The sequence below is a fragment of the Sminthopsis crassicaudata genome, chromosome 4 (assembly GCF_048593235.1).
Source record: "Sminthopsis crassicaudata isolate SCR6 chromosome 4, ASM4859323v1, whole genome shotgun sequence".
Taxonomy (NCBI): Eukaryota; Metazoa; Chordata; class Mammalia; order Dasyuromorphia; family Dasyuridae; genus Sminthopsis; species Sminthopsis crassicaudata.
In genome coordinates this window covers 148,226,566-148,239,663 of record NC_133620.1, presented here as the reverse complement: position 1 = coordinate 148,239,663, position 13,098 = coordinate 148,226,566, and the positions used below count along the sequence as shown (strand labels likewise).

The 13,098-nt window shown below is 36.1% G+C and overlaps 1 protein-coding gene across 2 annotated transcripts in view; it reads right to left on the bottom strand.

The window, feature by feature from the left end:
* SHPRH (SNF2 histone linker PHD RING helicase) overlaps nucleotides 1-12,673 on the bottom strand; it is a 104,899-nt gene extending 92,226 nt beyond the window's left edge. For both annotated transcript variants that reach the window (XR_012489173.1, XM_074309610.1), the window contains exon 1: nucleotides 12,423-12,673. The gene's annotated coding sequence lies outside the window, so the exon portion shown is untranslated. The remainder of the gene's footprint in view (nucleotides 1-12,422) is intronic.
* Nucleotides 12,674-13,098: the final 425 nt, after the last annotated feature.

The following is a 13,098-nucleotide window of genomic DNA, read 5'->3' as shown; positions in this document are numbered from 1 at the left end:
TCTTATTATTAAATAAATATTTGAGATCTAAAAATTTGAGATCTAAAAGTACCATGACTGTGAGCAGCCATTTACTTCCCTTTTAATAAAAACAACTTTTGCTTTCTGTCTACAGCTAACACATCTGTTTATTTACACATGATTAAAATATATGTATACATATATATACACACACACATTCATATATGTGTATATCTATTTATATGGAAAAAGAGAGGGGTTCATATGGTTATGTATCTAGGTTTGTCTAATGGCTTGCAAATTAATTAAAAGAGCTTTGAATTAAATGGAAGGAAGAGGAAGAAAATTGCCTACATATATCTACCACAGAATAGATACAAATTCAGAAGAATAACAGACAGAATTCAAGCAAGGAGTTAATAATAAAATCTGTGGTCTCAGATGTTACGAACATTCTCTATTCAGTTTCCATAGTGATTCTCCTAATATACAAGTCAATTCCCCAACTCAGGGGATTCATATTGCCTATAAGGAAATATTAATGTCATTGTTTGATAGACAGATCGATGGATATAGATAGAATGAAAGTGTAGCACCCCTGCAGTATCAATGATTCTGTCTGAGGTGTTGAGGCTGATTCTTGTTTATGAGCAGGCACATGCAAGAAAAATGAAGGACAAAGAAAATATATAGGTTAAAAAAGGAGTTAGAGGGATGGACTAAAGCAGCATAATGATAGAGCCTGACAGAACGGGGACTAGAAAATCAATTGGGACCTACACTGTCCCCTGAAAGTTATTCAGGACAGGGACTCACCCCAAAGTCTACTATATTCTTTGGTTTATTAAGATTATTATTATGCTCTTTGTTACATGGGATAATTCTCTGGTATTGGGAAATTTAGGAGCTGTAAAAATAAAAATATGCATTATTTATTTATTTTTAATTGTGTGTGTGTGTGTGTGTGTGTGTGTGTGTGTGTGTGTGTGTATGAATGAATGTAGAGGGTAGGGGTAGCTAGGTGGTACAGTGGATAGAGCACCAGCTCTGAAGTCGAGACAATCCGAGTTCAAATCTAGTCTCAGACACTTAATACTTCCTGGCTGTGTGACCCTGGGCAAGTCACTTAATTCCAACTGTCTCAGCCAAAAAAAAAAAAAAAAAAAAAAAAGTATAGGGTATCCCAAAAATCTGAGTGCAGTTTTGAAAAGTTTTATTTACAAAGGGGGGCAGGGATTTTTGTTGATGAAATTAGTCCCTCTAAGGAAAACAACAAACAAAATAAGTGAAACACAATAATGCAGTAAATAATTAACAAGCATAAGTGCCTCTATATACTAAATATTCATGAACACAAACAAAATTGAAATATTTTCTGACTTCAAGAAGCTTACAGTTTACTGTGCTAGGAAGGAAAGATAACATTAATATGTACAAATGTCACTTATATAGTACTGTCAGAAAAAAAATCCCAGTGCTTCAGACTCCAAGACATGTAGTAGTAAATGTAACTATTTTAAATAACATTTAGGAAAAAGACTTTTAAAATATGAAAGGAAGACCCACAAAATTATTTCACAATTACTAGAAATTAGAGAACAGGGATTAAAAGCATCACAAAAGGCAGTGTTTCAAAGTGCAACTCCAAATTATATACTATTTGTAGTGGGCTCTTATCTATACCCAAACCCAATCAGTGAAAACTGAAGTGCTTATATATAACAAAAAGAACCTGCAGAACTCTTTCAGAAGTGTAAGCTAAAGACACTGGAATTATCTTTGATTATCTTTTCCTGGACTCCCTCTTCAATCAGTCATTAGGTAATATCAAGTCTTACTTTCTTTTGCCCCTACAATATCTGACAAATTGTTATGAAGTCATTGCTTGAGGACCTTCAGTGAAGAAGAACCTGTAGTCCTAACTCACCTAGGCCCTGGACCTGGCCTCAGGTCCCACCCCAGCTAGCAAAGCAGGAACTGGACTAAGAACCTCTGAATCAGCACTAGTACTAGCAGCTTTCAGATACCTCAGCTCAGAGACACAAAAAGGCCTTTTAAGGCCAGCAGAAAAGATCTGTGGCACCAAGGTGGGAGTCCAGCATGCAGTCCTGGTGTAGGCCACAGCAGCGCAGTGCTGGCCTAGCCCCCAATCCCGGCTCAGAAAAGCTCTGTGGCAACAGGATAGGAGTCTAATGCTCATTCACAATGCTGAATCAGCATCAGCACCGAGAGTTTTTAGACCTTTCAGCCCAGAGATACCAAAGGTGATTTGGAAGGTCGGCAGTAGGTAAGAGGCCCTGGGAAACCAGCAAACCAAGAGTGGGCATGGGCAGTAGTGATTGTGGCAGCTTCCAGAGGTCTCAGCTCACAGGAGTTCTCTTTATTAGCATTGAGAAAGGACTCTGCTGCTTTAGCAGGCTAGATCTTTAGCAGCCACAATGGGGCAGGTCACTGCTAACAATCCAGGGCAACAAAGAGGGCTCGTGGTTAGGTACCTAAAAGGATCTCTGAAAACAGCTGCATAAAACTTGGGACAGGACACCCTCCACTCTGGAAACAGAGCCTACTTTAACAAAGAGTTAAAAGCTGAGTAATAGACTAGGAAAATAAGCAGCCAACAGAAAAAGTTTGTGATCACTGAAAGTTACTATGATGATAAGAAGGTTCAAAGCATACACTCAGAAGAAGATAAAGTTAAAACTCCTACATCCAAAGCCTCCAAGAAAAATAAGTGGGCTCGGGCTATGGAAAAGCTATAAAAGGAATTTTGAAAATCAAATTAAGAGACGTAGAGGAAAAATTAGGAAGAGAATTGAGAGTGGTGCAAAAGAAAATACAAAAAGCTAAGAATGACTTAAAAAGCAAAATGTCCAAATGGGAAAGGAGATACAAAAGGTCACTAAGAAAAATAAAATAATTCTTAAAAATTAGAATGAGCAAATGGAAGCCAATGACTTTATAACAAAGATACAATAAAGCCAAAAACAAAACAAAACAAAACAAAAAACAAAAAAAAAAAAAAAAAAAAAAAAAGAAAGAAAGAAAGAAAGAAAGAAAAAATTGTAAAATATCTCACTGGAAAAACAACTGACCTGGAAAATAGATCCAAAAGAGAATTTAAAAATTATTGGTCTATCTGATAATTATGATCAAAAAAGAACCTGGACATCATCTTTCAAATAATTATCAAGGAAAACTGTCCTGATATTCTAGAACCAGAGGGTTAAACAGAAATGGAAAGAATCCACAAATCACCTTTTGAAAGAGATCTCAAAGTGAAAACTCTAGGAAATATTATAGCCAAATTCTGGAACTCCCAGATCAAGGAAAAAATAGTGTAAGCATCCAGAAAGAAACAATTCAACTATAGTGGATTCACAGTCAGGAAAACACAAGATTTAGCAATGTCTATATTAAAAGACCAGAGAGAAGGGAATATGATATTCTAGAGAGCAATGGTGTTAGGATTACAACCAAGAATCATCTGCCCAGCAAAACTGAGTATAATTCTTCAGGGAAAAGGTTAAATAGATAATTTTCAAGCATTCATGATGAAAGCACCAAAAGAGAATAATAAATTTGACTTTCAGATACAGGACTTAGGAGAAGCATGGGACTTAATAAAGTTTATCTGTTTATGTACGTATATATAAAAGGCAGAGGGCACAGATGTGAGTGGAATATGAAGATATAAATGAGATGTTTGGGGTCAGTTCCAATGATCTTGTGATGAAGAGAGCCATCTACATCCAGAGAGAGAACTGTGGGAACTGAGTGTGGATCACAACATTGCATCGTTGCATTCTTTTTTTTGTTGTTTGCTTGCATTTTGTTTTCTTTCTCATTTTTTTCCTTTTTGATCTGACTTTCCTTTTGCAGCAAGATAATTGTATAGATATGTACACATATATTGGATTTAACATTTTTTTTAACATGTTCAATATATATATTGGATTACTTGCCACCTAGGGGAGGGGGGAAGGCACAAAATGAAATTTTGTAAATGTCAATGTTGAAAAATTATCCACGCATATGTTTTGAAAATAAAAAGCTTTAATTAAAAAAATAATATGAAGGTATAATATCTTTAAAAAATGAAATTAAGGAGTAAGAGAGGAATGTACTGGGAGAAAGGGAAGGAAAGGGTAATGATATAAATCATCTGCCATAAAAAGAGGCAAGAAAAAGGTTTTACAATGGAGAAGAGGAGGGAAGGGTGAGTGAGTGAACCTTACTCTCCATCAGAATTGGCTCAAAAAGAAAATAACACACACTCTTGATTAGGGATATAGAAATCTATCTTACTCTGGAGGAAAGTAGGGGGGGGAATGGGATATAGGAAGGCAAGAGGGTGAAAAAAGAGAGGGAATATTGAGGGAGGAAGTAGTCAGTAGCAAAACAGTTTTGAGAAGGAACAGGATGAAAGGAAAGAGAGAATAGAATAAATGGGGGAGGGGAAATAGTAATAGTAATTGTAAAAAGAATTTTGAAACAAATTTCTCTAAGGCCTCATTTCTCAAACATAGAGGAAATTGAGTCAAATTTATAAAAAATAAGAACCATGCCCCAACTGACAAATGATCAAAAGATATGTTCTATGCCCAAAGAACTACAAATTCATGCATATCCTTTCCCACCAGTCAGGAATCCCAAAAGAGATTTTTAAAAAGAAAAGGACTCATATGTATGAAAATATTTATAATAGCTTTCTTCTCAGGGCAAAGAACTGGAAATCAAGTGGATGTCCATCAATTGGGGAATGGGTGAATAAACTGTGGTATGTGATTATAGTGGAATATTATTATTCTATGAGAAATGATGAGCAGGATGCTTTCAGAAAATCCTGATAAGTCCTCCATAAACACAAGTGAAATGTATTGTATACAAAGTAACAACAATGTTCTGGGATGATTGGCAGTAATTGACTTTGCTATTCTTAGCAGTACAATGATCCATGACTATTCTGAAAGAGTTTTTGAAGAAAAATCCTATCCATACTAAGAGAAGGAAGTGATTGTCTGAATACAGATTGAAGCATTCTTTCTCTTTGTCTCTATCTCTCTCATGTTTTATTTTTCTTAAGATTTGTTTTTATTTTTTATTTTTATTTTTAAGGATGGGAGATTTTTTTTTTCACAACATGACTTTTATGGAAATGTTTTGTATAACTTCTCATGTGGTTTCTTAAGGGGGCTGAGTGGAAATAAAGGAGAGAATCTGGAAATCAAAAGTTTTAAAAATAAATGTAAAAAAAGTGTTTTAATGTAATTAGAAGAAAATATTAAATATTTTTTTTTTAAAAAGAAAACATGAGACCACTTGATGAAAACTATTTCTCTTCATCCCCTCATCTCAAATCGCATACATCTTATCTTATTAACTCCTTCTTCAACTTGTACAAAAAATGGCCCTCATTCTTGCCAAGACAAACTCCCTCAAATATACTCCCCATACCATCAAATCATCTCTTGCAGACTTCCCTTTCTATCATTCCTATTCTCACTAATCTTCAATTTTTAAGTTATGACTACTTCTCAGCTGCCTACAAACATCTCTGTGACTCCTTCATTGTTAATAAAAACAAAAAACAAAAAATCCCTCATTTGATCCTATCTTTGCCAGCTTTCATTCTGTATCTTTCTTTTTGTAAATAAACCCCTGAAGAAGGTGCTACAATTGGTGCCTCTACTTCACCTCATCTCATTCTCTTCTAGACCTTGTAGTCTGTATTTCAACATCACTATACCCTCAGCTGTCAAAGTAATCTTCCTAAAGTGCAGATCTGAGCTAATCAATAAACTTCAATGTCTTCCCATTTCTGATGCTCTACTACCCGATCAATATCAAATCCTGTTTGGTCTTTATAGCCCTTCACAACATGACCCTTTTCTAATTTTCTGTTTTTTACACTTTATTTTCCTCCATATAAAATGAGATACAATTGACACTGTCCTTCTTGCTTTCCCTTGCACATTTCACTTGTGGTCTCCCATATCCAGAATACATTCCCTCCTCCCATGTATTTTCTGATCTTTCTTGATCTCAATTGCTCCCCTCTATCTCTGTCTCATTGCTGAGATTACATCCTTTTTACAATGTTTATGTTTTAAATATATCTAGTTGTTTGCATGTTGTGTCTCTACCGTTAGAAGATAAACATCATTCCTTGAAATCAACCATCATGTTTTTGTCTTCCTCTGTACCCTAGTGCCTAGAACAATATCTGTAACACTGTAAGTTATTGACTTACTGGCAAGTAAAATAAGCAACAATATTCTCCTACTTCTATCTCTTCTGCCTAGTTCCCTTCAAGGATCCACTAAAGTACCACTTTCCAAATTTAGTCTTTCCTGGGAGCCCTTTTCCTCAAAAATCTTATATGTGGTTGTTTAACTGCTTTCCTTCATTCTGGAAGAAGTCCAAAATGACATCACTATGTTGGAGTCAAGGTTGTCTGACTGTGGCTGATCAGACCAATATGAGCCCGGAAGGCTCCATCACAGATTGGGAACAAACAGTCCACATGGCATAGAGATGACTCTAAATTTACACATCTTGTTTCTTTTGAACTACTGCAATTCTGCTTCATTCAGAGAGCATATCATGCTAACTGGGTAGTTTTTGCCAGTGTTTCCCATATTACCCAATCAATTCCAGAGTTTTTCAGAGAAACCTTGAGCATGTCTTTATATCATTTCTGATCTCTGTGTGAGCACCTGCCTTGTGTGAATTCTCCATAAAATAGACAAAAAAAATTGGCATTTGACAAAGTGGCCAGTCCATCAAAGTAGTGCTCTCTGCAGTAGATTTGAATGATTGGTAGTTTAGTTCAAGAAAGGATCTCAGTGTCTGGTACCTTATCTTGCCAGATAATCTTCAGAATCTTCTTAAGACAATTCAAATAGAAACAAGTCAATTTCCTGGAAAGGCACTGCAATACTGTCCAGGTTCCACAGGAATACAACAATTAGGTCAGTATAACAGCTCTGCAGACCTTCATTTTGGTAGGCAGTCTAAAACCTCTTTTTCCCTATATTTTCTTTTGGAACCACTCAAACAATAGGTTAGCTCTGGCAATGTGTTGGTCAACCTCTTCTATAGGAACATCTCTGGAAAGTATACTGCCAAGTTAAGTGAATTATCCATAGCATTCAATATTACTTCATTTGCTGTAACCTATGGTTGCACAAAGGGATGATATGTTGACTGTGCCTCCTTAAATTGTTAGGTCAAAATTAACACAAGCAGCAAAGAACCAATCTGTACTTTCTTACATCTCAGCCTCAAAGGTTACTTTGAATGTACAATCTTCTATCATCCACAACAACAAAAAATATGCACCAACTCTCCCTTTACTTTTCCTCATTTAAAAAAAAAAATTATTTGGTATATAACTGTGTATGTACATTCTTTCTCCCTGGGCTAGACTGTAAACTCAAAGCAATAACTTTTATCCTTGAATCTTTGGTACGTACTGCTATGCTAAGCACATAGTAAGTTGCTTGATTAAATACTTGATTGAGATCATTTCAATAATAAGTGATGTCAAAAAATGTCTTCAAATTTCATTTAAACAATGTTGTAAACTATTAAAGGTAATTAGCTATATTTTTCCAATTAAATAATCCCTTTTATGAAGACAGCATCTCTTTTTGTCTTGGTAATTTAAGAAACAATTTGATGAGCAGCAGCCTGTTATAATAAATAGAGAATTAGTCTTGGAGTAAGGAAAATCTGGGGCCATGCAAATATGCTTGCTGATTCTGGGTAATCTCTGTGTACAAAAACTTTCCAAGACTATAAATTGGAGAGAGGGTTATGATTTACATTGAAAGAAGGGACTTTCATAAACTGAGAAAATCACAGATCAAGTAAAAACAAATAGACAAAAAAAAAAATCAAATTTGACTTATTAGAGGAGGTATAATGGATAAGTACTGATCTTAGTCAGGAAGGACCAATCAAATTGCTTAATACCTCTCAGCCTCAGATTCTCCATTTATAAAATGGGAGATAATAATACCTACCTCACAAAGGTTTTTTGAGTTTCAAATGAGAAAATATATGTAAAAATAATGTAACATTTAAAAGGACTCTAAACATTGTCATGTTATTATGATTATTAGTTATCAGAAAAAGGTTATCAGTCACAACAATACTTTTTCCTCAGAAGTATTTTATTTTTTCAATTAAATGTAGGTAAAGACAGTTTTCAACATTCATTTTTGTAAGATTTTGAGTTCTCATTTTCTCCTCTCTCCCTTAGCTTCCTCCTTCCTCAAGAGAGCAAGCAATATGATATACATCACACAAGTATAACCGTTTTAAACATGTTAGTTTTGTGGGGAAAAAAAATCAGATCAAAAGGGGGGGAAAAAAAAACTATGAGGAAAAAAAGTAAAAAGTGAAAAAGAAGGTTGAAAATACTATTCTTCATCCACATTCAGTCTCTATGGTTCTCTCTCTGGATGCAATAAGTATTTTCCATCCCAAGTCTATCGGAATTGTCTTGAATCACTATATTGCTAAGAGCTAAGTCTATCATAGTTGTTCATCACTTAAACTTGCTGTTATTATATGCAATGTTCTTCTTTGGTTCTGCTCATTTCATTCAGCATCAGATTTTCACCATCTTTTAAATGGTAAAACTGAAACAATATCACCTAACGGGTCAACTCATTTTACTACTTATTTATACATTTTGCCTTTAATTTATCCTGTTGGCTTTTATCCATGATGCAGTACTTAAAATTAAACACTGTGCAAGAAATTAGTTGAGGTTTTTGGATTAACAAAGCAATAATCTGGTAGTATTTGGCTTAAAAATGTTTCAACCCTGAACCTTGGGGTACTCAACTAAACACCTGTTGAAAAGATCCACAACTCTTTCCTAAAGAAAATATCTACAAATAGGGATACCTGCTAAATCTAGCCCATGCTAAAGTTTATTGGCTTTTTGTCCAGAAAAATGTGATTCTTTAACTTTAATAATAGAACAATAATTTTGCTTTCTTCCCATATGGAGTCTAAAAGCACATTCTTTTAATCATTCATAAAAAAATAGTTGTACTATAGATACTAGTTGGAGGAATCAGAATTTATGAGCTAAAGAGACCACAATTATCAAACAATATAATGCCTTAACCAAAATAACTGTAATTCAACCAAGGACTTAAGACATAAAATAGCTGAGAGTAATAAATTAACTAATCATTTTTGTAGATTCAACCAGTTTTCTCTATGTATTAAAAAGTCAGCTAGGTGATTCAGTGGATGGAGTGCCAGGCCTAAAAATCAGGAAGACTTTATCTTCTTGAGTTCAAATCTGGTGTCAGACATTGCTTTGTGATCCTGAGCCACTCACTTAATTCTGTTTGCCTCAACTCCTCATCTGTAAAATGAGCTGGAGAAGGAAATGGCAAACCATTCCAGTATCTTTGCCAAGAAAACCCCTAATGGGGTCCTAAAATGTTGATCAACAACAAAATTAAAAGTAGATCAAAAAGAAGTAAGGAATCTGGAGTTCTCTTTTTATCCTTTCCCCCATATCAAAATTCCTTCATCAAGTAACAATCTAATCATTTGGATGACATTTCTGTATCCTTTGCAGTAAACTCCAATTTGAATCTAGTTGTTTGTTTATTTATTTTTTTAAGTTTATCTGCAAACTTTTGTCTGTAAAGGAAAACTACATAACACATTGTGTCTTTCTTTTTAACCTAACTGCCAAGAAACTAGAGTCAAATTCAAAGCTTGGTTGTTACCAGCTTATTTTAAGTACTAATGTTTTCTGTTCTTTTCCTATCCTTATTTGTTCTACTGACATCCCGTTTAAAATGAAAATCAATTCAAATCCTTTTGGAAGAGGGTAGTATCGAAATCTTAAATAAAAAGATTTTGAACCAGTCACCAAGGTTTCAGAGATGAACTTTATTAAGATTAAATCCACATACAAACACATTCTCTTCCCTTTTAAATGAAATGAACTACTGTTTATTTGAGACTGTTTTCTAATACTCCCCTCCAAAAAACAAAACTGGATAAATGCAAGCTTGTCAATTTCAAGTTCTCTCAAGAGACATTTTCATTCAGTGAAATTATATATTTGCTAGTGTGATAACCAACAAAGTAGCTGTACCAAGAAAGTCTGTCTCTGAAAAGCCTTCACAATGATGAAAAGGGATGAATGTTTCCCAAAGGCTGGCCAAATTCTAACTCACTCCCAGGGTATGAATAAAACCTACCAGAGGGTTTGATATAGAAAGGGGTGGGAGAAAGAGTTGCAATTCAAAATCAGTTTAAATGCCCAATATGGTCTTAGTTCAAATGTCTAATTTGGGTTCAGTGAAAAAATATTTCAGGGTCTCAGATTAAACCAGTTCAAAAGTCCTCTCACTGAAAGCAGGACTGAATCATTAAATCAATCCTACACCTGATCCAGAAAGCATGAGGCTTTTTATATTATTCAGACCAAATACAAACCCTAGAACACAAAGGACAGAGCCTACTAATTAAGTTTTCTATCCTTCCAAAATATGTTTTGGACTAGATAAATGATTACATATTTTATTTTATGATACCCCAAAATATTAAAAAAGATAATTTCCAAATAATTATATTTCAACTAATCTTAAAAGAACCCAATGCATCTAGGGTATTGAAGTACTTTCAGGAAGGAAATTCAGAAAAATGAAACAATGGTGAGGTATAAATCTAAGCCTCAGGTCACAAAACATCTACTGAATGTAGACATTCAGTTCTGACATCAATTTTGTGATTGAACTTAACATTGCATCCACAGAAAAGATAAAACTTTTTACTTTTTTACTCATTTACTGAAAGAGCTAAAATGGTTTCTTAACTCTGATCTTATCTTGATCTAATCATTTTACTGAGGCTCCATTTATATATCAGTTTTTAAAAAAAAGATTACTTAATTTTATTCTATCTTTTAGGAAAAATTTATTTTTCCTAAAAGATATTTTAATTCTTCCTATTGGAAATTAAAGAAAAGATCTTTGAGATTTTCTGGGGGATAAAAGCATTATGTGGAAGGTTACACTGTTAAAAAGAGTAGAGTACTGAATTGTGGTCTACTCTGAGAGGTGTCAATGTAAGCAGCGTATTTTAATTTTACTCCACAGAATGCAAAGTAGGAAAATACACAAGAAAACATACTTAAAAACATCTTATGTTTAAAGATCACATTAGTCCAAAATAAATTTAATTCATTAAGATAAAATCCTTGTTAATAATTTTTCCTATAAAAGAAAACAGAAAGGGGGATGGAAGAAAAATCACAGTACTGAGCAGTTTGTAATTCTTAGAATAGGCTTGCCAGATGCCATATTTGATAGATCAACCAAAGAAAGTAATCTCACATCTAACATTTAAGATTTTGATGTAACATGTAAAAATCTAATTTTTAATGAAATTTCTGAAACCACCATTAATTTTAAACAATACTAAAAGACTTTATTTCCAAATGTGGTCATTTCTACTCTTCCACCGGCTATAACAAAAATTACCTATTTTGATATTGAAAAGTTTTTATTATGATTAGCATTAAGACTTGTCTTTTTCACCATTCTATCCTGGTACTTCTAATACCAGTGAAAGACACAAGTTAAGCTAATCAATATCCATTGAGAAAAAAAAAAGTAACCAAATCCAATATTTTCACCTCATGGAATAACAAGTACCGTAAGTAGTGGGGTCACAACTCTGCTATGAAGTATAAACTTTAACTGTAACATGAACCATCAGGTAAATAATACAGAGGCTATAAAAACATTACTTAAAATTTTCCTCTTCCATAAATCCATCAACTCCAAAGAAATATATAAAAAGGGAAATATTCCCAGGAGTCCAGAGGTGTTCAATTGAACACCGATGGCTGTTTTCAGATAAGAAACGCTGTTTGCGGCCCAAGTCTCTCCTTTATCTAGAGCACAGAGTAATTGTCCATTTGGCTGTCAGACTGCAGTCCGGACTAAGCAGCAGTGCGTCCTTAACATAGTGGATACACACAGTTCCCGGCGGGATCACAATATATGTCAAGGCTATTGGACAACAATGCTCTCTAAAGCCCCAGGAAAATGAAGCCCAGGAAAGTCCCCTCCCCAGGAAGGTTTAAAAAGGAAAAGCAAAACAAAAGCCTGCTTAGCCCCAATCCACCCCCTCAGAAAAGCCCTTTGGGCAGTGACTCCCATAAATTCCGCATAGCCCTGAGGAAAAAAAGGGACCAGGGGAACGAGGCTATGGCAGTGGGGCTAGGGATGCTGGGGGGCTGCTGCGGGGCTGCAGGACTCCGGCCTCTCCCCCCCGACTTTTCTCTCTGCGTCCTCGCGGCCGCTCCGGGCCCCAGCCCCCGCCGTTCTCGGTCCGAGAGAGATGCCTCGTCTCCCCCCCTTCCCCACCCCCGCCTCGGACCCTCGGGCCGCCATCAGCAGGTTACCTACCTAAAGTATCAGCGACGCGGCGCTGCTCTCCTCTCCCAGGCTCCTCGGCCGCCCTGGGCCGCTGCTAGCACCGCGGCTGCTGAGAGGAGCTAGCTACTGGGAGGATCTCTAAGTCCGGCCGGCTAGACTGTGGCTGGTCGGGGCCGCTGGGCTTGCGCCCCACCGAGTTGCACCGGGCTAGTGAGGTCGGGAGGTCGGGGAATCGGGGAGAGAGCGCACGTCAGGGAGCACCCGCGGCGGCTCCACCTTCTACCACTCGGACCGCCTACCTTCCTTCATCCCGCCCCCTCGGCTTCTCCACGGCTTTCTGCGCAAGTGCGAACCGACGGGAGCTAAAGGTAAAAGGGCGATGGGGGGGGAGGAGGGGAAAAGGTTTAGTCTCGCGAGACTAGTCTTGCGAGAGTTCGTCGCAAGGGGGAAGATGGGATGCAGAAGGCCGTGAGGGGGTGGGGTTTCTTAAGGAAGACTACTTGTGTAAATTAAAAGACCAGCGATGTGGGAAAACCTTATTTGTCACTTGTCACGTTTTCAGAAGCGATTACTTAAGTTTCCCCTTGATTTAGTCTTTTAAAAGAATGGCTTGTGAAGTAATCATAACCATTCCCGTTTCGATAATGCTTTAAAGTTTACAAAGTGTTTTACTTTATAACAACAGCTGTATGAGATAATTGATGCT